This window comes from Anomaloglossus baeobatrachus, chromosome 2 (assembly GCF_048569485.1).
Source record: "Anomaloglossus baeobatrachus isolate aAnoBae1 chromosome 2, aAnoBae1.hap1, whole genome shotgun sequence".
In the NCBI taxonomy this organism is placed as follows: domain Eukaryota; kingdom Metazoa; phylum Chordata; class Amphibia; order Anura; family Aromobatidae; genus Anomaloglossus; species Anomaloglossus baeobatrachus.
Window position 1 is genome coordinate 418,263,604 of NC_134354.1, and position 22,722 is coordinate 418,286,325.

General features: G+C 44.3%; 1 protein-coding gene across 2 annotated transcripts in view; it reads left to right on the forward strand.

Annotated features, from left to right (window-relative positions):
* The window catches only part of LCK (LCK proto-oncogene, Src family tyrosine kinase), a 189,473-nt gene that overhangs the window by 20,318 nt on the left and 146,433 nt on the right, over positions 1-22,722 (forward strand). The window contains exon 2 of one of the 2 annotated variants that reach the window (XM_075336154.1): positions 1,113-1,214. The gene's annotated coding sequence lies outside the window, so the exon portion shown is untranslated. Of the gene's footprint in view, positions 1-1,112; positions 1,215-7,714; positions 7,982-22,722 lie in introns of those variants that run through there. The other variant, XM_075336153.1, reaches the window with a different exon arrangement.

Consider the following 22,722-nt stretch of genomic DNA (forward strand, 5'->3'; position numbering starts at 1 on the left):
TTGTAAAGAAATGTGTACAATTCCTACAATTTCTATCAGATATTTTTGTTCAAACCTTCAAATTAAACGCTACAATCTGCACTTGAATTCTGTTGTAGAGGTTTCATTTCAAATCCAATGTGGTGGCATGCAGAGCCCAACTCGCAAAAATTGTGTCACTGTCCAAATATTTCTGGACCTAACTGTATATATATATATATATATATATATATATATAATGTGACGCCCTGGCCTATCAGGGTATTGTGCAATCTGCCCTTCTGTACAATATCCACCTCCTCCTTTCTTACGGGTCCCTAACCTTTGGTGTTGCCAAGAACAAGCTAATCAAAATCCTAGGAACACTCTGCACCACACCCACCAGACACACCAGGGGTTAAAATACCTAGCTGCCCACACCATCGCCACCGGGTACTCCCAACCGCAGCGGTGGTACTCCATCTTACCACGCACCATGGGTGGCATCACAAACTTTAACCAAACAGTCCCGTGTAAATACTTTCCCCCCTTTTTATTCGAGTGGCCACACGACCCCTGGGTACAGAGACCCCTCGAGCCACCGCAGATCCGGATCCGAGCAGAGCTGGTTGTGCAGTGGTGTACTGGACTGAGAGCTATTGTAGGTTGTAGGCTTGTTGGAAGAGGTGGGTCTTATATATATATATATATATATATATATAGATATAGATATATATATATACACACACACACACGCGCGCTTATCCGAATACATACACACAGGCACATACGTATACACACACCCACGCCCACACATATCCACACAAATACTGTATACACCCACACACATACATATACATATATATATATATATGTATATATATATATATATACATACACACACACATATATACACTAACACACATATACATACACACACAGCTACCCACAGACATACGCACCTGGAGTTATATAATACAATCCCTTCTAGAAGGTCTAAGAGTCATGTGCTTGAAATGCGTCTGGTGTGCGGTTTAAAGAACCTTTGGATTTTTCCTGACTCAGAGATGGTATACTTTTGTGGTTTATCTTTATTGCAAGAAAAATATTCCTTGTATTTTAAAAAAGTTTTTCATTAAAGCTGTGTTTTTAAGGAAACGTGAAGCTGGATCATTCCTTTGTTCACCTGTGCCTCAGACGCTGAACAGCAGCGGGATCTCGTGCTTCAACACTGCCAGGAGTGCGGACGTCTTGGGGTGAGCTGGATATTTGTTTCTTTGCACTTATTAGGTAGTTGCTATCACCTACAAGCCCCAATGTAGCCCAATAGTGAAATAAAAAAAAAAAAATAAGCAAAATAAGCTGGATAACCCCTTTAAGTAACAAAAATGACATATTTATTAAAAAAATACTAATGAAAAGAGTGAATTTAAAAACATGAAATATGTAGGAGAGACACCAGAAGTCTTTATTAATGCCCTGTAGAGGTTCAAACTGTCATGATTAAGAGCCCTGTATAGGTACAAAGCGCATAATCCTGGTACCTCCAACAAATTTGATATTTTTACATTTATTTTTATTTAATTGTTTTTCAAATGAAGTTTTTAGTAATTGGATATTAGAAGATCACAATACACACACTAGTTTCCATATACTCTGCTAGCAATGCAAATTAAGTCATGTGATGAACCAAAAAACATATGATGACCACAGTTTTACCTTTATAGTAAGTCACTGGTAAAACATAAAAAAATATTTGAGGGCTTTAGCAAACAAAATTAGGCAAAACTCTACAGAGAAGTACATAGTGTGATGCAAATGTATTTCATAAACTTCTAGATGGTGACCTGATTCTAACGCATCGGGTATTCTAGAATTTATTGTGTAGTTAATATATGATTTTTGACTAATAATGGAAGGTCGACACAATATATTTTTTGTCAAAGATAAATTTTGTTGTTTAAAAATTGTGAATGTTTAACATAAAGATGTAAATACCCATCCGGGTATAGTCTCCATCCTTGCATGGCCCCCATCCTGGTATGTGGGTTGATGTGGGTATGTGGCCCCATCCTGGTAAGTGGCCCCATTGTGGTATAGGCAGGATCCATGTGTATGCAGCAGGAGTGTTTGTGTGCGGCTGTGTGTGTGTGCGCCCGTGTGTGGGTGGTTGTGTGTGTGGGCCGCGTTTGATATGAGCGGGGTTGTTGTGCATGTCTATGCGCAGTGGTGTGTGTGCGTGGTGGTTTGTGTGTGTCAGTGTGTGTGTGTTTGTGTTGGGCTGTGTGGATGCAGTACCTACCCCCTGGGACCTGGAATACCAGTGCCAGCAACACCAAAACACACCAAAATTCTAGTTACCACCCACTCAACACCAGGGGGCAGTGCCTAGTCAGACAAAGGGAAGGACCACCTAGAGGGCGGAGCCTGACCAGGGAACTAGACAGCCTGGTTGGAGGGGAAAGGAGTCAGTCCAGAGTAGGAAGTAAAAGTGGAGAGAGATGCCTGAGAGCTGGGTCATGTAACGGTGACCCTCGGGCACAGGAGAGTTTTCGCCAGGGCAGGTACAACCAAGACCGCTGGGACCAGAGCACACACAGGGCACAGGGCCCTATGTCAAGCGACAGTTTCAAACGGCCTTGCAAATACCTACACAATGAGGGGACCTCCACGGACCTCACTGACCCACAAATCCGGGGGTATCAGCAGTAAAGCAAGGGTCAGGGTTCGAACACATACCTCCCTACAGGGTCCACACTGCCTGCCCTACGGAGAAAGAGACTGCCACCACAAAGGGACAATCGGGCCCCAAACGCTCCACGTAACGGGGACTCAACCACACTGAGAGTGCCGGGGACAGAGCAACCAAGTCATCAGCAGGCACTGGAAATACAGGGACCTGAACCAGCTGTCAAAGGGTCCACGAGTGAGTAGAGACAGTTGTTTACAATCCACAGTGTTGTCTCCCTTATTACTCCATCATACATCTCCGAGGCTCAGCCCTACCTGCGGAGGGCTTACCACCACAGCTGCCATTACCACCAGCACCACCAGGGAGTAACCACTTAGGCAGCGGCGGTTCCACAATATTAACCGCAACCCGCAGGTGGCGTCACACAAATGACTTTATTCTCCCCTGTAAATACTCCCCATTAAAAAGCACCCAGGGCACGGAACCGGGTAACGGCCATCACCAAAGTGACAATCCCCAGTAATACACTGCCTGGGACCGAGTACCCCATAACCCTGGGCGAAACACAGGCACCTCCTGTAAAAAGGGTGCCTTAGATACCTAGTGCCTCTCAACCATAGGCTGAGAGGCACTTCCGGTTTAGGGCGCACTGACTCTTTAAAAATAAGTGAGAGCGTGCGTGCCCTAAGCGTGCACCCATGAACCATAGACCCTGTGTGCTAGGACCAGCAACAAGGGACAGAACAATCACCGATGAGCGGCTAGGTGGGTGAGTGAGCCAGCAAAATCTTTTGTGGGATCCCTCATCCCTCACCCCCTCTAATACAGCGACACCTAGGTAATTAATCATATCTGTACAAAATAAACTTCAATTACTCAATGTTTTATTTGAACATGAAGGGATTTAATTGGGGCTCCACATGTGTTTGTCATTTATATACATGGAGATTTAATGAATAATATACTGTGACTTTAGTATATACCAATATGGCAATATCCTTGTATATTATGGTACAATTGATACTTGTCAGTGAATCACATTACTGTCGTATTTTTGTAATTGTATTGTTTCCAATATTTCTATGCTTGTAATTTTTTGCATTTTTAATGTGATTAAATAAATGTTATATTTTATGGCACATGCTGTCCAAAATTTTCTCCTGTTCTCTGTAATTTGCCATGTGATATGTGCAATGGCTGCCATATGGGTGGAGTAGTGTTTTCCTCTTTCATTTGGCACTTACCAATTTGTAGTACTGATGGAATTTGTGTTTCTGAAAAAATATATGAAGATTTTTCTCATTGATCACTAGATTTTTCTAGTGATCAATGAGAAGCGAGCATCTTCTACGTCTATAGAAAAAGACGGGTGAATCATAATTACAGACAATGATTCTTTACTTTAAGAACAGCGAGATTATGGACCTCTGCCACATGATAATGTAATGGTTGATTCACTACAAAAGTACAAGGAGTGCCTGTATTAGTTTCTTGAAAAATATAATATTGCAGGTTATATGTGTAGCGCCCCTTAAACTATCAGGGAGCTACAAGGTACTGCATCCCCACCAGGATGCAGGGTCTACACCCTAGGGACCCAGAACACCAGTGCCGGTAACACACAAACACTCCAGAAAATCCCAGTTTTTCCCAATTATCCCCCATAGGATGGTATAAGGCTAGGGTCGGACCAATGGATGGCCGCCTAGAGGTGGAGCCAGTCCAGTCCACTAGTTACCCAGGTGGGAGGGTTAGATAGTGGACAGTGGACAGGGAGAAAGAGTTTGACAATGCAAGTGAGCAGACGGACTGACATGAGTTAACAGTGACCTGAGGGGCCAGGCGGTTAGTTGCCGGTGAAGTACGGTGGAGTGCTCCTGGAGCTACGCACCAACGGGGTACAGAATCCTAGGTCAGGCAAAAGCTCCAGGCAGACCTGATAAAATCTGCACAGTGAGGGGACCATCAAGGACCTCACTGACCGTGAAGTTCGGGACTCAGTAGCAAAGGGAGGCCGCAACACCGCCAGAGCCAGCAAGACCAGAAGCGGTTGCATCACCTTCTCCACTGTAGAAGGGCAAAGTGGCACCAGCTTCCCCAGCCAGACCAGAAGCGGTCACATTACCTTCTCCGCTGGAGAAGGAGCAAGCTTCATCACCTGATCCAGTGACGATAGCCCAGGTTACAACTTCATCGGAACCGCGGAGGAGGCCGCCGCCAGCGCTGACTATCTTCCCCAGGTACTGTGCCCAGTCGTTGTCGGGGACCCGGCAGTAAGCTACCCTGTACCAGGTAGCGGGAAATCAGCGATTGTCACCTGAGTGCGGGCCCGTGTTAAGAGGACACCCGTGGAGGGTGCCAGGCCATCATTATCCAGTTGGCCCGGGAGTAGGAGCAGCGAGAGGCACGGCGGGCGCAGGCGGAGGCCAGAGACCTCCAGGAGAAGCAGCGCCTGTGGCTTGCCACCTACCGTGCCCAGGGCCTGATGTACCAGGGGTGGTGGAGCGTTTCAGCCTAAAAAGGGGATGGGGTTTCATTGCGGAGCCCGGCCTGAAGGAGGGAGTCTTCATCTCCCGCTGGTATGTGAGACCCCATCTCCCCAGAGGACACACCGACCGGGATCTGCATGTGGGTGACAAGGTGGCCTACACCTGGCACTATTGAGAGTGTGGCTGGTACGCCCTTGATGTGGAGGTCCTTGAAGAAAAGCCAGCCCCCCACTCCTACTTCAGCAAGAGTTCCCCAGCTGCCACCAGGAGGCAGTGCAGGTGCACGAGAACAGTGTACCCAGACTGAGTGCTGATCCCAGGAGGCCAAGTGAACCAGATGGCTCCTTTCCAACACCCTAGTAGCTATGACTTGTTGCGCTAACAGTTTGTTTGTTTGTTTGCTTGAACTGTTCCAGATGAAAGTGTGCTAAAAAGTTAAAAATGTTGACTTTTCCAGTTTGATTTGATAAAAAAATGGACTCAGGCTGCAGGACTGGCAGCAGCCAAAAACTGTTACCTTTAAAATTGCACCAGTTGTGCATCACCAGAGTACAACCTAACTAATGGACCATGTTAAACACCGCCACCAAGGAGAGGAAGATTGGAGGAAAGGTTTGCAGTAGAGTAGGCTGAGACCTGGTAACTAGTGCAACCGGTGACCTGCCTCCTTAGAGGGTTCTGTCACCAGGACCTTTGGATGGTGGGTGTAGGGAGGGGTACTCCAGTTAAAGCCACGTTAACGCATGAACCTCCCCTACGTGGGAAGATTTGTTATGTTATATTTATATGTAAAATAAAAAGTGTAACCTGTATCACTTGCAGCCCGAGTACGTGCTGGAATTAACCAAGGGGGAATGTAACTCCCTGAAGCTATCAGGGAGCTACAAGGTACTGCATCCCCACCAGGATGCAGGGCCTACCCCTAGGGACCCAGAAGACCAGTGCCAGTAACACACAAACACTCCAGAAAATCCCAGTTTTCCCCAATTATCCCCCATGGAATGGTATAAGGCTAGGGACGGACCAATGGATGGCCGCCTAGAGGTGGAGCCAGTACAGTCCACTAGTTAACCAGGTGGGAGGGGCAGACAGTGGACAGTCAGACAGTGGACAGGGAGAAAGAGTTTGACAGTGGAAGTGAGCAGATGGACTGACAGGAGTGAACAGTGACCTAGCGCCCAGGCGGTTAGTTGCCGGTGAAGTACGGTGGAGTACTCCCGGAGCTAATCACCAACAGGGTACAGAATCCTGGGTCAGGAAAAAGCTCCAGGCAGACCTGATAAAATCTGCACAGTGAGGGGACCATCAAGGACCTCACTGACCTTGAGGTTCGAGACTCAGTAGCAAAGGGAGAACCGGGGACAGGACCAGAGACTCCAACCCCACAGGGTTCACGCTACCATCATACGGACTGCTGAAGAAGACAACCAGGAGGGGACCCCCATCCACTCTATGCCACGGGGACCCACCAACTAAAGAAAGGTGCAGGGGAAAGAAGCCACCAGGTCACTACACCGGCACTGGGACCAGCCAGCCTCGGGTGACCAGTTACCCCCAGAAAGTGAGTAAAGAACCAGTTACACTGAAACCCTTGTGTAGCCCACCTTCCGACACCCGTCACATCACCTATCATTTGGGGCCTGGCCCTACTTGCGGAGGGCCCAACATCCAGGCTGCCACTAACACCAGCCCCAGTAGTGATCATTGTGCAGCAGCGGCTCTAACCCTATAGCCGCAAAACCGCAAGTTGGGTCACGAATAAATTTTATTTAACAATCCCCTGTAAATATTCCCCTTTTCAAAAAGCACCCAGGGCACGGAACCGGGCAACGGGCACCAAAGTGCAATTCCCCAGTTGTACACTGCCCGGGACCGAGTATCCCATAACCCTGGGTGACACATATGCACTACATTGTTTGATAGGTTGCTAATCCAGGGAACTAGCCTGATTGCCATATGTGGTATTGGGAGGAATTCTTCCCTTGATATGGGGCAATTAGCAAATGCTTCGTGGTTTTTGCCTTCCTCTGGATCAACATGTTAGGTTATAGTTTGACATTGATGCACTTATGTCTACTTTCAAATTTAAAGACTATGAAACAATATTTTTGGTTTATATCATTAATGCTCAACTAAGGTCGAATGCTTAAAGGTATCCTTACATTCCTGACCAAATATTACTCGTATAGCTCACAGGTACATATAGCCCAAAGACAGGTTCATGTAGAAGTAGAAAGACACGAATAGAAAGCCGTGACTTTTGTTTGGCTTCTGCACTATTTTGCAACTATATATAACACCATTCAAACAATTACTGGTTGGCGGTAATTGAAAAATTTTAGTGGCTATGTATTCTTCAATCAAGGTTGACACTACTGGTCAAAAACACCTAAGCAATGGCCAAACGCTGTATATAAGAATATTAGCACTGGTTTTGAACTGCAGATATTATTTTAGCTACGCAATGTTTAGCATGTGTCTGTGGTTGTAGCATTCAGAGTTATGCTTCGGCAGGAAGTCAGGTAATAATGAAAAGGAGAGAAACAGATGCAAAGTTAAACAAGAGGAAGGGAGGGAGAGAAGAGTATGCAGTAGAGAGAAGACGAGAGCAAGAAACTGGGTGCAAAAAAGCCATATATGAAGAAAATATGACAAAAGACATTTAATACTAGCACGAGGCCAGAATTGTTGGCGGAACATAAAGACAAAACTTAACACAAGCGGTAATCTGGGGAAGAAAGGAAGAGAGAAAAAAGGTAGAAAGCACATACATGGAAGACATATTTTAGGCGTAATGGTGATCAAACCCTAACTGGAACTACTCGCAGTATTCTTCTCACAGGTAAAAACCTCATATATTCTAAAGCTAGTTTACTGTGTGTATATACAGTGTATATATATATATATATATATATATATATATATATATATATAAAACTATATATATATATATATATATATATATATATATATATATATATATATATATATATATATATATATATATATATATATATATATATATATATATATATATATATATATATATACTGGTGTATATATATATATTTATACATTCACTGCACCCACAATGTCCATCCTTCGTTCTAATGGAACCTATCAAGTGTGTCCGCAGTATTATAACTCACAATTGTTCTGTAATCTTTTATTGTCTCCTAAATGTTATTATTCCAGAAGAATTTTTAAAGAAAACTTTCACTCCATTTATATTTCAAACTGTGCCCTGTTCAGGCTTTGTTCAGTAATGACCACAGCAGAGATTGTGGTTACCTATAGTAAGCCGTCCTAAATCTGAATGGACAACAGCTATTCATGTCTTATGACAGCAATCCATGCTGCGTTTCACCCCACATTTTGTGTACATTGTTCATGGGAGGTCTTGAAAAAAATGAATTTCAGTGCCTAGTATAAGATACATTGATTGTGAACAACCTAGTGTATAAAATGGCAGCTTGAGCTGATCTATTTAACAAGATGGAGAATCATGAAGTATGCTGCATGGTACACAGAACCATTACTATTGGTAGATAAGTCAAGATAAATACATTAATGCTAATGCTTTATACACGATAACATTTTATATTTTTGAATATGTTAAAGGGATTGTAAAGGGCACTAGTCCGCCTCCATTAATGCTGACCAAATGCTGCAACGTTACTACTCTCAATTTGTTTTATAAAAAGTATTAACAATACTGTATCATCCCCTAATCCAGGAATAGATAGTGGTCGGCTGAACAATCAATTGTTACAACTCTTAATGAGTAATCGTTGTTTTAATTTCTTCATATATGCATGAAAATAAGAAACTTTATAGTATATCTTTTCAAAGAAATCTGATTCTTTCTCCTCCTGAATTGATTATGTATTCACAAATTTCTAAATTCATGGGTAAGATCTGTCTTCCATAACTACAAATTTCCAGTTACTGAAATAGATGACAGTTGATGCTTATTAAAGGGAACCTGTCAGGTAAAATGTGCTGCCAGAACAATGAGCAGTTCTGGGTGTATATTGCTAATCCCTGCCTAAGGCCATGTGCGCACGTTGCGTTCAGTAACTTGCAGAAATGAACGCATCCTCTGGCAGAATTTGTCATTGTCAAATTTTGTTTTGACCACGTAAACGCAGGAAATACGCAAGCGTTTTTATAGCGTTTTTGCTGCGTTTTGACCTCGTTTTAAAAGCATTTTCATTGAGATGCGTTTTCAATACAAATACACAACTAAATAAAGTTTGAACATTCAAACTGTAGGAAAAAAATGAAAAAAAAAAAAATAATAACCTTTAAATCAAACACTATAATGATAATTTACCGAAAATAATTAATGAGATTTAATACTTATGTTCAAAATAAAGTAAAAGTATTGTTTGACTCACTTTTTAAAGTTGGAATGGATGTGAGGGCAAATGGAAACCTCTTGACCTCACTATAATACCAAAAACGCATGCTTTGATTTTGACAAAAAAGCAAGTGTTTAGCATCAAAAAAGCATGTAAAACGCTAGAAACTTCGTTTAGGGATGCGTTTTAATAATTCTCATTGACTTCAATGTTAGCAAAATGCTGCCAAAATGGCAAAAACAATTGACATGTTGCTTCTTCAAACAGAAAGAATTTGACAAATTTTCGACACCAAAAATGCTACGTTTTTAAAAGCATCGTGCGCACAAGAAAGCCCTATTTTCCATAGACTTTGCCTGGAAATCAAAAAGCATGTAATTTTGCATTAAAACGCTGCAGCTCAAAACGCTGCTGAAACGCATGAAAAAACGCAACATGCGCACGTGGCCTAAATGTCCCTGTATATTCTAGCATAGCTAAAGGGATCTTTAGAAAAATGATTTCTAAAGATTGTTTATTATATATTAATGAGGTCAGGGACTAGTCCCAAGGGCGTGATTTCCCTTAGCTAGCCCGCCCACGTAGCATGTTAGCATGCCCCTGTGGGTGTACTAACATGCTAATTAATGGGCAGCTTCGACACATACCTCACTCTTCATGATGGCCGGCGGAGGATGGATGCATACTGCGCATGATCCGGAGTCCCCTGGACTTCTAATCATGTGCACTCTATTGATGCTGTGTGTAAGCTTCTCGGCTTCAGTGGGGTATACTGCGCATGACCGGAAATCCCGGGCTTTCCTCCGCCGGCCATCATCAAAACTGAGGTATGTGAGGCGTAGCTGCGCGTTCATCAAGATGCACAGGAGCGGGCTAACATGCTATGTGGGCCGGCTAGCCAGGGAAACTCACGCCTTTGGGTCTACTAGTGGGCCTCATTACAATATAAGAAACAATCTTTAGACCTTGTGCACACGCTGCGTTTTTTGCTAAGTTTCTGTTGCAGTTTTGCTCCCAAAACTGCATACATTTCCTTCACCAGCAAAGTCTATGAGATTTCAGTTTTTCTCTCCGCACGTTGCAGCTTTTTTTTGGGTTGAGTCTTTGTGGTGACCACAAAGATTCAGCATGTGAATTCTTTCTGCGTTTTTGCCAGTGTTTTTGAGCGCTTCCAGTCAATAGATTTAACTTAAGAAACGCACTGGGCAAAAACGCGGTAAACGAACGCAGCAAAAAATGCATGTCAAGGGAGCATTTATTTGGGACCAAAAACATGCATCTTTGTGGTCACCACAAAGATGCAGCATGCGCACATAAGGCCCTGTCACACACAGAGATAAATCTGCGGCACATCTGTGGTCGCTGTGAAATTATGGACAATCAGTGGCTGTGTACAAATGGAACAATATGTCCATGATTTCACTGCAACCACAGATCTGCCAAAGATTTATCTCTGTGTGTGACGGGGCCTTTAGCCATAAGTCCCCGTTACACGCAGCAATGTATAAAACGATATATCGCCGGGGTCACGGATTCCGTGACGCACATCTGGCATCGTTAGCGACGTCGTTGCGTGTGACACCAACGAGCGGCCATTAACGATGGAAAATACTCACCAAATCGTCCATTGTTGACACGTCGTTCATTTTCAAAAAATCGTTGATTGTTGAGGATGTAGGTTGTTCATCGCTCCCGAGCCAGCACACATCGCTATGTGTGACACCTCGGGAACGACGAACTACAGCTTACCTGCGGCCGCCGGCAATGAGGAAGGAAGGAGGTGGGCGGGATGTTACAGCCACTCATCTCCGCCCCTCCGCTTCTATTGGGCGGCCGCTGAGTGACGCCGCTGTGACGCTGCACGAACCGCCCTCTTAGAAAGGAGGCGGTTCGTCAGCCACAGTGACGTTGTTAGGCAGGTAAGTCCGTGTGACAGCTCCTAACGATATTGTGCGCCACAGGCAGCGATTTGCCCGTGATGCACAAACAACGGGGGTGGGTACGCTCGCTAGCGATATCGCTAGCGATATCGCTGCGTGTAAAGCCCCCTATAGAAATACTTTTTCTAAAGATCTCTTTATCTATGCTAGTGTATACAGGGACTGTTAGGCAGGGATTAGCAATATGCACCTAGAACTGCTCGTGGTTTTGGGTGCATATTGCATCTGACAGGTTCACTTTAAGTTCTATGAAGAATTATAACTGTCGTCTCAGGAGAACTAACAATAGATTGTCTGCGTTTGCCTCTAGTGTCTCCCTCCCATTTCCATAGGCACTAAGGGGTACTTTGCACGTTGCGACATCGCTACTGCGATATTGTCGGGGTCAAATCGAAAGTGATGCACATCCGGTGCCGGTAACGACGTCGCAACGTGTAAAGCCTAGATGCGCCGATAAACGATCACAAAACCGTCGTAAATCGGCGATCTGTGTAGCGTCGGTCATTTCCATAATGTCGCACCAATAGGGGATACGATGTTGTTCCTCGTTCCTGCGGCAGCACACATCGCTGTGTGTGAAGCCGCAGGAGCGAGGAACATCTCCTTACCTGCCTCCACTGGCTATGCGGAAGGAAGGAGGTGGGCGGGATGTTTATGTCCCGCTCATCTCCACCCCTCCGCTTCTATTGGCCGCCTGCCGTGTGACGTCGCTGTGACGCAGCACGACCCGCCCCCTTAGGAAGGAGGCGGGTCGCCAGCCAGAGTGACGTCGAAGGGCAGGTAAGTGCGTGTGAAGCTGCCGTAGCGATAATGTTCGCTACGGCAGCTATCACAAGATATCGCATGTGCGACGGGGGCGGGTACTATTGCGCTCGGCATCGCTAGCATCGGCTAGCGATGTCGCAGCGTGCCATGTACCCCTAAGTGTCTTCTTCTATCTCAATAACGTGGAAATCTGTCTTCACTGAATACAGATTTTACGCGTGGATTGAGAGTGAAACATCAATCCAGGAGGTGAAAGAACTAATTTCCTGTGATAAGATATATTACAAAAATGCATATTTTTATATGTACTATTGATTCATGAAATTAAAATTAAAACAACAGTTACTCTTTTAATGCCAATTCACTGGGATCGTCTGACCATATGATGTGTCTCAGATATTTCCATCTCTACTCAAAGAGTTGATGTTGTGGGAGAAATTTTCGGCAGTTATAATTTCAACACCCAATCCTTTTGCTTTCAGTGGACATAAACTCGTCTCTCTCCATTGATACTAAATTAACATTCGGTAGAGAGCCATCTCTTGTTAATGGTCAGATCCCATTGAAGCAACAGAAATCCAAAGCATATGGCTGACTTCTGAATATCTATGATACTAAACAATTCACAAAACTGTCTGTAAACTTCAAACATATATGTGAAGAATCTACCTCTTATCAATAATCACCTTTTTGTGTGAAATCATGCCTTTCTCTTTGTAGGACAAGCAACAGTACTGCGCAATAAAGAAATTGGCTGTATGTTTGGTTTGGCCAACTGGACAAAATTGGGCAGTCCAGCTGGTTTTATCAACATTTTTCATTCTGTTATATTGCAATGGTTTTTTGGGGGGCAGAAAATTTACCAAAACACATGCCAATAATAATAATAATAATATTTATTCATTTATATAGCGCTATTAATTTCACAGCACTTTACACAATGAGGTTTGTTAGTGGTTTTTAATTGTTGCCATTTTTTCTATATTACAGTTTTTTTTAAGAATTTTAAATCTTGAAACCTTCACTTTTGTCACTAGCACTTTTTTAAACTCTAACCTCCTAACTTCCACTTCTAGAAATAAAAAAAAGTACATTAGCACAAACAGACTGATGCTAACAAGTGTGTTCAAAGGTTGTTGTGAAGGGTGGGGGAGAAGGGTCTGCTGTAATATTCCCTATTATAAATGGTGAATCTTGTTTTATCAGCTGTGTATAAAGGTGTTATCTGACGTAATACTGCCTGTGATGATAGAGAAGCTGCTGTAAACTCTTCCTGAGGCAACAGGAAGATAAAGTCTATAATATTTCTATAATTATATTTTTAATTAAAGATGTTAATATGAAAAAAAAGCAAAAGAGCAATTTTTTAAAAAAATATCTAAACAATAAGTCATCTTCTGAAAACACATTCTCTTTAAATCAAAATTTAGGTTATTTTACTGGCTTACTGGAAGCCTTTGAAAGTAACTTTTAAAATAAAAAATAATTAGAAATAATTATAAAATAAGAGGTGGCAATAGAAATAATGATGATAACAAAGGAGTGCTTCATATTGTAGTAAACTGGGGGTTAAAAGTCATCAAAATTCAAAGATGTGCCATTCTTTATGAGAAATAAACAAATGGATAGAGAGGGAAGGCTTTATATTTTATGTTTCATTGACGATCATGCTGTGTTTTCTTCCATTGTTCTAAACGTTACAATTGTCATATCTGTACCCACAATTTCCAACTAACACTGTATGTAAATGTTTTTGGTGTATCTGACTTGGAGGGTTTAAATCTCAAGTGGAGTGACCCCCAAATATGCCTTTATAGTGACTACACAGTGATATAGAGGACTTAGCTCATTTCGCATTTTGGGTACTTTTCCTGCTTTTGATGGGCAGCAGTAACTTCCTACAGAGAACGCTGCCACACGTGTGTGCGCATGAACCTTAAAACTGGCTACGCGCGTGCTTCCTTACGCTTCTCTTACTGTGCTGGTACACTGGAAGTGTAGACACCACCTCATCTACAAGTGTTGAACACTGAAACTCTATACATATATGAAGCCCCCATAGATATAAGAAGCCCGTTGTACATAGGTCAACACATGTAGAGAAGGTGGGACTTTTTATATTAGCAGCTAAAATGGTGGCAGTGGTAATAATCACCTATTTATGCAATTAAGTCATGAGCCGTACCTCTACACCTACTCCTTAACTCTGACGCCACTAGCAACACAACCGGTAGTACCAGTGCAGCAAGAGGCGTGATCCATTCAAGCAGGATCCATTCCTATAACTCCATTTATTGTGTCAGCAGAGAGGAGCAAGGAATGAGCACGCAGCTGGCCACTATGTGCATGTCCACAATGAACTAATAGTGGTCGCAGTTGGCGTATACATGCAAGGCAACGTTCACTCTTAGAAGCAAGTGTGCCTCCTCAGAAACAAGGGAAGTCCCCAAGATTCAAAATAAAGAGGCGTAATGGTGAACTAAGCTCTTGGCTACGCCAAGGGTCCACTGTAGCCCCCCTCATTTGCATAGGCATTAAAAGTTATTTTTGTAAACACTGCACAAGTAAAGGATAGCATGATTTTCATAGTGGCTAAATCTCCTATATAATTTTATTATTAATTTAAAAGGAATGTTTGGCGTGACAGACTGTTTGCGTGGGGTAGAGGAAGATATTCGTCTGTAAAAGAATACGTGTTTTATTTTATTTGTTTAACTTGTCTCATGGTGTTGGGTGTACTCAATGTCCTTAGCTGTTACCTACAGGTCATCCTATGCCCTAATTAACGCTAACTCATCTTGTGATTGGCACGTTGCAGGTGGTCTGCCAACAGTTACCATGTGATTTATTCTCTATAAACTCAAATAGTAATTTTAGTAATTCATATTTCCTTAATTTCTAAGAATCAGATAGGAAGGGTCGATATATCTTGTTACATTGCAAGATTGGATTACTTGTATGGTGGCTGATGTGTACACAACCCTCCTTTTGGCACCGTGGCCCATTACTAGTTATGTGACTTTCCTTATCTGATACATCTCATCATTGTAGTATTTTGTATCCATAGTTGGATAAAATTCCACTCCTTGTCGACAATAACTCCAGTGGAGAAAAGTATTCACTTTGCAGTCGGTCAGCATCTTATGTTTTTACTTGTTAGTAATATCTAATGCTGAAAAACAGGAAGCTCTCGTCACTTTTCTCTCAGCTGAAATTGTGGGGTTGGAAACATCAGACCCATTTGTAAGTTAAATACAGGAGTTGGGTTTGTTTGTTGTTTTTTTTTGCTTTTCAGTTTAGCAAAGGCTCTTCTTCAGAAACTAAATATACTCATCATCAAGCCAAATAACAGTGTATTATCTTCCATGCCAGATTCCTGAACACTGAAAATCCTTGACATATCCTTGGAAAATCGACTGTTCAAGGTTATTCTACATATTTCACATGGTTTTTTTTAATTATGCGATTATGATCACAAAGTCAAGGTTCCATACCTTTGCTTGGATGCTACTAAGGCAGTTCCTATAGGAAATTCTGTCCACATTTTTTTTATATGGCAGCAGATACAGTACATTGCTCGACTCAAACTATTTTATTGAGCACAAGTTAGCTAAGGCAATATGTGTATAGAATCACAATGCATACCCAATATGTTCTATATCTGGGCAAATGTGAATCCTCATTCAAAATTGTTGTGAACCTCTATTAAAGGAAACCTGTCACCAGATTTGTCCCTTATAAGCTGCGTCCACCACCATTTAGAATACTGTATACAAGTGCCCAGGCCGCTCTGTATAACATAAAAAACACTTTTATTATCCTCACCTAGGGGGCGGTCCGTTCTGATGGGCATCGCTGCTTGCGGGTCTGGCACCTCTTCTATGCTGCGATCGCCATCATCCTTCTTCCCAGCCTCATGTGGATGACACCTCCTATGTCATCCACCCAGACCGTCATTGTGGTCCTGAGCAACCACACTTTGATCTGCCCTGCTGAGGTCAGCTCAAAGTACTGCAATGCGCATGCGCAAGGAAAGGTGAAAGACCACCTGCGCATGTGCGCTGCAATACCTTGATCTGCCCTCAGCAGTGCAGATCAAAGTGCACCTGTCCCTGAGCAAAAGCTTTTCCTCTAAATTGGCAGAAGTCTGCCCCTGTCTCTCTGGCTAGTCTAAAAGTAAACTGTGTCTTGTGTGACGCCCTGGACTAGCCAGGTTGTCACAGGTAGTCCCATGCACCCCCCCTTCCCCCTTAAAAAAGTAACAGCAGCCAAACTAAAAAAGTAACAGCAGCCAAACTACAAAACCCTTGTCACCTCCCTCCGGGTTTGATGTTTACACCAGGGGGCGGAGCCAGGCGGTCGGCTCCGCCCACCGAGGAGTTCACAGGCCCCGAGGCGGGAAAAACAGTAGAGTAGTCTAGTCTTGACAGTGAAGTGGAGTGGAGTGAAGTTCAAGGGCAGACCTGTACCTAGGTCTGCTATAGTCTACACAGGTGTCTGGGTTGGAGCCCAGTCACCCCTGGTAAGGATATAGAGGGATAACTCGGGCACTCAGAAAGTCATGAAAAGTAACGAGTTTTTGATGGTTTTGATTCGATTTTTATTCATGCAAAGGTATATAGAAAAAAATATATTTTGACGTTTCGGCCTTTACACTCAGACCTTTATCAAATTTATGTTCTGTAATTAAACAGAGATAACAAAATAAGGGTAAATCAGAGTACAATATGATAATATTTAGACATACATGCAAAAAACCTCTTTACAATGCATGAAACATAAATACGCAAAAAGACCAATATGTACATACATGAATAGACATACCAAGGTGTAAATGGAGAGCAAGATAAGCATCAAATAAAATAAAATAAACTGAGGTTGAGATCTCATTATTAATACAGAGACATAGACATATTCTGTCAATAATACGTACCAAAGAGAGTATATGAAGTATAAGGATGGTGAAAAAATTGTTCACACGTGTTGTATTTGAACTTAAATATCTACCTAAGATAAAAATGAACAGCATGAGTTATATACTACTCTGTTTGCAGAAAACGGAGAGACAGAGGCTCAAAGATACCTCATGTAGTTTGTTGAATATAGGTATATAGATGAATGTGGGCCAGAGGAATTACCTTTGCTACTATATGTGGGGTACACTTCTCATAGATATAATATTCATGTATATACTGCAGTATACGGCCTATTGGATGGCACAAAAAGACATTGTATTATATTGGAGAAATCCATATGTGGAGCAGCCCCCGGAAATTAATATATAATGCGTAGAACTCACCACAATGTGTTTTGATTAGGAAGATCAGTTTATACAGTAGAATGGCTAAAACTCTATACATATGGAACTCTAATAGATGAAGAGATATATAGAAATATGCTGACTTAGCAATAATGCATTATTCACCCCTGTATATAATGGCCCAGATGAGCAATATGAAGTATCACAGACTCACCACATATGGTGTAGGTAAAATGGACCAATAGTATATAATGGAATGGCAGGACTCCCAAGCTTATGAACCTGTGACATATAAAGGTGCATACAAACAAGTATATATCCCTTGATTTGACAAACATCTTTAGTAACACCTTGGGGAATATAACACAAACCTTATGTTACTCCAGAAGAGGGTAGGGTGTCAAGACCCCGTACATATAACCCCTTATGAGGATCTGTGAAGGTATAAGGATAGACCGCTATGAGTCTAAGGTGAACAGCATATAGTGGAAAGCCCCGAGGGGCAGAGAGTCCCCATTGGTTTCCTGGTTAGAGTGAAGAAGCAAGTGCCGTGCCGTGGGATGGGAACACATGGAGTCTTGAGGTGCTGCCTCGTGCCTGATGGTTGCCATTTAAAGCCAAAGGGAGGGCCAATTGAGTGGAACAGGAAAACCCGTTGGTGAGCCGCAAACGCAGCCTGTGGAACACAGTAGCACGCAAGCGCAGGAGGGCCCACTAGAGGTGCCTCCCGCGCATGTGTAATAACCTGCAGGTAACGGGATACGCAAGGACTGCACGGAACCATGGGGGTTAATCAATGCAAATTTAATAACATATTGCACAACACAGGTGGAGGAATAGTGCGGGAAAGGAGGGAGAGAAAAGCGGGAATGTGCACAGCAGTAGATATAATGTAATATACATACAACCACTTTGAATAGTTTGTCAAGGGTGGGAAGCCTCAGATTGTACTCCCAAAAGCAAAACACAAAAATCCTTATTAAGCAAAAAAACCGCAGGGTCCTTGTTACCTTACTTGCATAACACAGTGCAGAGTCTTTTCCTATCTGTCCCTAACTAAAAGTAGTGTGCACACTTAACTGCAGGTTTCAGCGTGGGGTACCTCGTCACCGCTGGGGCCCGTATTCCGCCGGCAGACACCTCTAAAGTTCAGTCTTTGTCCCGTCTCTGTAATTTGCCCGTGCTGTCTGGCTCCTCGCTCCACATCCAGCCTTTCTTGGATCTGTGTCTTGGGGAGATGTCACGCAACACTCAGGTACTTGGACCTTGTTCAGCAGGGCAGAATGCGGCCTTGCCTTCTTCAGCACGTCCGAACACACACACCTCAGCATAAACAGCTACCAAACAAAACTAGCTCCTCCTCACATCCTGTTCAGGACTGTACCAAGTAAATCAAGCAGCAGGGGTTTGTGCCCGCTGTTCTTTGTTTTGACAGCAGGTGGCAGCATAACAAGGAAAAGTTCACAGTCTTCTAACCTATATATGTAAATGTTAACAGGTCTTACACATGCGCGCCAGTAGACCACAGACGGCACCGTGATGTGAACATGATGAGATGGCCGGGGCGCCGTCAGTGAAGCGCAGGAGCGCGCACGCGCAAGGGGAACCCCGCGCGCATGCGCTCCCGTGCCCCACAGACGGCGGCAGAGGTGACAGGAGTGAGGCTGTGCGTGGTAGACGCGGGCGCGGGCACAGGACTGTAGTACCTTCCGCGGCCGCGCGCGCATGCTCACACACACGGGCCATGTGGGAGAGACATCAGTGGATATTAGCCGGGTGATGGTGCGAATCCGTGGGGATATTATTGTGCCTAAAAGAAACAGAAATGAAGATAATTATGCCAATATAACAGTAGTGTATACAGTTTTTTAAGATATTTGAGCCTTTAAAGACAATGTAGTATATTTAACAGAAACCTATACTAAATTCAAAATGACATGTATTTATTCAATAGAACACCTCGTATTCGCGGTTCAAACAATTGGGCTCAAGGGTCTGCAAGGTGTATATCCAGAAGTCCTCTCTTTCCTTAAGCCTTTGAATCCTGTTGCCTCCCCTCCTGCTAAGTGGAACATGTTCTATCACCTGATAGCGTAACTGAGAGACTGAATGGCCTGCCTTCATAAAGTGTGCTGGAATGGGTAATAATTCATATTTGCACCAGATAGTTGACTTGTGTTTACTTATGCGGTCTCGGATATGCTGGGTCGTCTCCCCAACATACCCGAGACCGCAAGGGGACTTAATAAGATACACCACATAAGATGAGTCACAAGTAAAGAAGTTGTTTATGTGGAAGATCCTGCCTGTTCGTGGATGGGAAAAAGAGCTGCCCTTAGTCATATTGGAACATTTGGTGCAATGGAGGCACGGAAAATTACCCTTGCGTGCAGTGTGTAAGATAGTTTGGCGGAGTTCTTTCTTTTGGGAACCGACATCAGCTGTAACCAAAGTATCACGTAGATTCCTAGGGCGTTTATCGCAGAAGAGGGGTGGATTCTGGAAGGCTGTTACATTAGGATAAGACTTACCTAATAGGGACCAATGATTCAGGATGGCCTTTTTAATCTGGGATTGAAAAGGGTGATAAGTTGAAACATAAGCCACCCTAGGGCCACTAAAGGTAGGCTGTTTGTTACTGGAGGGACCTGGGACCGCAATGTTATGTGGGTAACCCCTATTTATAAACTTCTGACTAATCTCCATACATCGTGTTTCCTGCATAGCGGGATCAGACACTATCCTTTGGACCCGTCTAATCTGAGATAATGGCAGGGCCTTCTTCACGTGCCCTGGATGTGCACTAGTAAAGTGAAGTGGACTATTTTTGTCTGTATGTTTAGTATACAGATCCGTGGTTAATTTCCCATCAGAAAGTTTAATTACCATTGTATCCAGGAAACTAATATTCTGGAGATCTTGATGTAATGTGAATTTTAGATTCTGTAGGCAGCTATTGAGGTCATTATAGAAGGAGAGTAATGAGTCCAGGTCAAAAATATATCATCTATATACCTACACCACGTTGTTACGTGTGTGGCATATAGATGATGGCTGTAGACATGAGTGTCTTCGAAATGTGCCATGAAGATGTTGGCATAGGGTGGCGCCATATTCGAACCCATCGCGGTCCCTTTATTCTGTATGTAGTATTGATCTTCAAAAAGACAAAAATTATTATGCAACACGGTCTTAAGAAGAGGCAGATGGAGGCAGATGGTGGTGGCCGCCTACAGGAGCTGGGATTAGAGCCGGTGGAACCATAGGGATCGGGGACGGGCGGTGGCCCGCCGGTACCGAACCGGGGAACCGATTGCAAACCGGAGAACCAGGAGGGGTACTCAGACCCAGTATGAGGCCCAGAAACAACCGGGCTGAGTCAAATCAACTGATTGAGGACTGGACTTTAGGACCTTTCCCACATAAGACCTGACTGAAGACAACAGCCCAATTATAGGGGTAAAGCTACCGCCCAGGCATAGAGACCTGAGGGGCCAGCGTCTGCGGGTAAAGAGGGATCTCCCGACACATATCAAACCGGGGAGCGGACTACCGTTGCTCAGGCATAGGAGTCGTGATTTCTACTTAAGTGAGGTGCAGGAGAAAGGCGGAAACCACCAACCTGATAAGAGGAAAAGAAAACTGCAGCCGGCTGCGGGCACCGTTCACCATCTTGTTTGGTTTACCAGAGACTCCAGCGTGTTTGTCATAGTGAGTACAACAGTGACTTTGGGCCGCTCACCGCGCCGCACCGCACCGACACCCCAGCACGCATCCATCCCCTCGCCTCAGCGCCTCCCTCGGGCCCCCGGGACCATCATCCACCTACCCACAGAGGGGGTCAACACCAAGCTCCGCAACACCGTCCCCGGGAGCCTAGACAACGGCAGCGGTGGTGTCCATCCATTCACCACAACCCGTGGGTGGCGTCACGAACTTAAATCCCCTACAAACAACCGCGGCCCCGGCCGTGGACCTCCCCACCGAAGTCCCAACGTGTAGTGCCAACCCCCTTTTAGAGCGACGTGACCCCCGGGTCCGAGAAGAGCTCGACCCACCCACCGACGAGCACGGATCCGAGCGGCTCGGCAGCCGGCCGAGCCCCGGGGCGGTACACTTGCTTATTTGTGAAAGAGATGGCACCAGAATGCGTAGGATGGGAAGAAGGCAAGCCACTAGAGTCAATGTGATGCTTTAGGTAATGTTTTAATGGGAAATCTTGCCTTCTGGCATTCATGTGGGTCTTTACTTTGATATACACTACTCACAAAAAGTTAGGGATATTTGGTTTTTGGGTGAAAACATAAAACGTTTATGCTACTGTACCGCCCCCACGCCAGCGGCCGAGCCGCTCGGCTCCGACGCCGCGGCGGCTCGAGGGGTCTCCGGATCCGGGGGGGGCCCGCGCGGACACTCAAATTAAAAAGGGGGGAATATGTACAGGGTTTTTTTTTAAAGTTTGTGACGCCACCCACGGTACATGGTAATGTGAGGGACCACCGCGGCCGTTGGGGAGCCCGGTGACGGTGGTGCGGCAACCTGATGTTTAACCCCTCCGTCGGTAGGGGGTTTGTGTCCTGGGGCCCGTTAGTGTTAGGATGGTGCTTGGGTGCCGTTGGGGATAGGAACAGGGGTTTCCAATGTACTCACTCAGTCCCGGAATAACTACACTGACAGCTTGTAAACCAGAATTCCGAGCGCCGCTGTAGCCTACAGGAAGCACACCTGGATCCGTGCCCTTGGTGTTACTGTTAGTCTGTGGCCCTGTTTTTGGCACCTTCGTCTCTGTTGGAACCGTGGGTATAAAACTCTTCGGGTCCCGCTCACCCGTATGGCTAACAGAGTGAGCTTGCTCTTAGGGTTCACACGTAGGATTTCTTTGGACTGTAGTGGGAAAGTCCGATCCCTTCGGTGCGCTAGTACCGCACCCCTTCCTGCGACAGTCCAGTCCCAACGTCCCGGATCCCAATATCCCGCCACCCAAACAACCTGTTCCCCCTGGAAACCTAAGGTGGGTCCGTGACCGGGTTAAGGTCCCGAGTGTCGTAATTTTGACTACTCTGGTTGGCACAGGAGATGCAACTACACTGTGTTCCAAATTATTATGCAAAAAGAGTTTAGGAGTGATAAGGTTAGAAATGTTTTGTTTGTCAGTTAAACTCATTGATGGTGATGTGTGTCAGGGCTCTTTATATCACTGAAAGCAATTGCAGATACCTGTGCACATTAGTTTGGAAGGTGTGTCCAAATAAAG